The 3,008-nt window shown below is 51.2% G+C and overlaps 1 pseudogene; it reads right to left on the bottom strand.

Annotated features, from left to right (window-relative positions):
• Positions 1-355: 355 nt before the first annotated feature.
• On the bottom strand, positions 356-2,696 carry LOC147455683 (molybdate transporter 1 pseudogene; annotated as a pseudogene).
• Positions 2,697-3,008: the final 312 nt, after the last annotated feature.

The following is a 3,008-nucleotide window of genomic DNA, read 5'->3' as shown; positions in this document are numbered from 1 at the left end:
CAGCATTCCAAGGTAGTCCCACCATCAGGGGTCTTACAATACTAGTGTATTAAGGGAGACATTGCACTTCAATAAAGTATTTAGAGAGAGAGACTTACCCTTGAGCCAGTTGAAAAATCAAAACAGTCGGTTGAAGGGAGGGGGAAAAGGAGAAAATCCACTTGAAAATTTTTAAGAAAATAGAGTTAAATTGAGAAAAAACGCGGCTATTTTGGAATATCTCCTATTTCAGTCTACCTTGAAGGGCGTTGTGTATGTTTGCGAAATTGAGTTTTCCTGTGAGAGAGAGAGAGAGAGAGAGAGAGAGAGAGAGAGAGAGATTTTGAATGTGAGAAAAGGGAGACTATAAGTAAGAGACACAAATAATTAAAAAGCCTGATTATTATTATACCGCCACTTTGCCAACAATGGAGGAAACTTTGTTTTGCACTATGCGAAGTGGAGGACATTGGGGGTGTATTGATATTTCTACACTTAGAACATTGAGTAGTTGGTACTAAGAGCATCACTTAAGAGTAATGGATTTGATTGTGCTAGACGCAAATAAGGATTTGTATAAGCCTTTCTCTTGCATGCTCCATGGATCAAGAGCACGTTGCATGGAATGAACATAAGCGTAGCTCACACACTTGTAGATTTCTCTTGCAAGGTGCACCTTGCATTTCATTTCAGGGTGTGGGCTAGCCACCTGTCTAAGTTGCACAGGGTCTTTAATGACCTCCGAGCGATGGGATCAATAGAGGTGGTTGAATGGGGGGAATTTCTAGAGCGATGGACAGCAACCAAAAATTGAGTGCTAGGTGCACGGAAGTGATTTGAACCTAGGCAAGCGTCAAGAGAGGCTGGTGCCCTAATCACACACACTACATTTGGTTGTTCAAGGGGGGAAAACAAAGTATACAAAAATGTTGAAAAGTAAACTAGGACCTAAAACATAAACTCGAACGCATCTAACGACTGAGCACCTTTTTTATTTTCGTCTCACTTCCATGCGTCAATCCCACCGCTCCCACATCCTTCAATACCCCGTGTTACTTAGTCGTGAGGGTGGGCTAGTGCCAAGAGCCGAGAAGAGAGGCTTTATGATTTGTACAATCACCCCAAGTATTATTTTTGCTATACGTGTTCAGACGGGTTGGGGGCCAGCCGGGGGTCCAGGGCAGGGTTTTGGCCCGCGGGGGAAACGGAGGCGGGAGGCGAGGAATTGGCGGGTGTGGGAGGGGCGCATGTCGGGGAGGGTGAGAAGCATGTGCACGATGAGGGAAATCAAGAAGCCCATGACAGCGTTGGAGGCGGAGATAGAGATGGCCGCCGCCAGGAGCACCACAAATGACTCGCCCCGCCCGGTCATGTCGCGTACTGTCATCGCCAGCTCCACCCCTGCGTACAGCAACAGCACGCCAAGTATTCCCAACGGATACCCTGCCAAAATGGTCACCAGCGAGTTGCCCAGTAGCAGTCCCAGTGCCAGCTTCCCCGCCCCCAGCATCACCACCGCCGCCCCACTCCTTGCCCCAAATCGCCACTGCCCCGCCAGCCCCCCCGCCCCATGGCACATTGGCAGGGCCCCAAACCAACACCCCACCAAATTCATCAGCCCCACGCTCGTCGACACCGTCGTCGCCGTCACTTGCCTTTTCTTGTTCGGATACAGATCATTCGACAGCTTGCACACCGCTATCACCGAATTCAGAATAGAGAGGGGTATCTTCGGCACTGCCGCCTTCACAAACCCCCTCTCCCAATCCTCCTTCAATATGTGCACCACCCGCGGCGTCGTCGGCCCCAGCTTCAGATGCCCCACTATCCTGGGCCTCCTTATGAATGTCAACACGATGCCCAGCATGAAAACTGCCATCGCAGTAGGAACCCATTCTAGCCACCTGCGGAAGGCGGGCCTGTTATCTCTCCTGCCCTCTTCTTCTTCTTCTTCGTCTATGCCACACCTCCGCTCCTCATCGTGAACGCCTGCAGAATGATGAATGATCAAGTTGTCGCCCGTTCCTGTGACTACCACGATGAAGCAGAAGCAGAATAATGCCAGCAGCAGGCCGTCCAGACCGAAGCAGTGCCGCTTCCCAAGCGACTTATTCTTGGCAAAGTCCTGATCCTTCATGATATATTTGACGGCAGTTATGGCGAAGGAGAGGCCCTGCGAGAGCTGGATACCGCGCACCACAGGCAATGGCATGAGGCGCTGCACGAGGCCCATAAGGCGCGTGACGCCAAGAAAGAAGAGGAGCCCCGAGGTGCACAGGCCGGCAGCCATGGTCTGTGCTATTGAGAGATGCTCGCCCTGCGTGAGCGCTACAGCGGAGATTGTCTTCATGGGCTGCACGGGCATGGGAACGCCAAACAGCAGGCCCGTCACGACGTTGTAGACGCCCGTGAAGAGGAGGGTAGTCCCTAGATCGAGCCCGTCACCAGCGTGAGGGCGACAACGATAAGCACGAAAGTGCCCAGGTCGCCAAGAGCGCCGCTCGCTTCCATCCACAAGCTTTTGAAGCGCAAATTCGACAGCAGCTCTGCCTTTAAACCGGCTACGCCTGCCTGCTTGGGCGCCATATAAGCTTGATCATCTTTATTTTGAGCTTGTCTCCCCTCCTGCAGGCTCCCCATTGATCTGAGTCAGATCAAAATGGATGCAAGTTCCACTGTTTGGCCGCCAGGTGGGTAGCCATAGCCTGCTGCCACGCTCGCCGCGTATAGCTGGTTTCCAGAAACCCCTGTGCCCCTCTAAACTCCGGTGAGCTATATATTTAGACTTCGCACATGATTAAAGAGGTCCCTTCCAAAATGCAAGACAATATGCGCAAAGAATTCATGACCAAATTGCTATTCAAGGGCTTTTGGTGAAAAAATCCATGCTTTGGTAGACACATATGCGAGTGTGCTGTTGGGTAAAGGGGGCAACTTAAAGACACTCAAGTTGTGCAAAGCCTACGACGAGCTATGCTTGGCAGATTTGAGCAATTTCGGGTTTCTCAGATGGGTGGCAATGAGATCTT

The sequence above is a fragment of the Adiantum capillus-veneris genome, chromosome 6 (assembly GCF_014529385.1).
Source record: "Adiantum capillus-veneris isolate H3 chromosome 6, ASM1452938v2, whole genome shotgun sequence".
NCBI classification, from domain to species: Eukaryota; Viridiplantae; Streptophyta; class Polypodiopsida; order Polypodiales; family Pteridaceae; genus Adiantum; species Adiantum capillus-veneris.
Note: the sequence above shows the minus strand (reverse complement) of the source record. Positions and strands in the feature narration are given on the sequence as shown.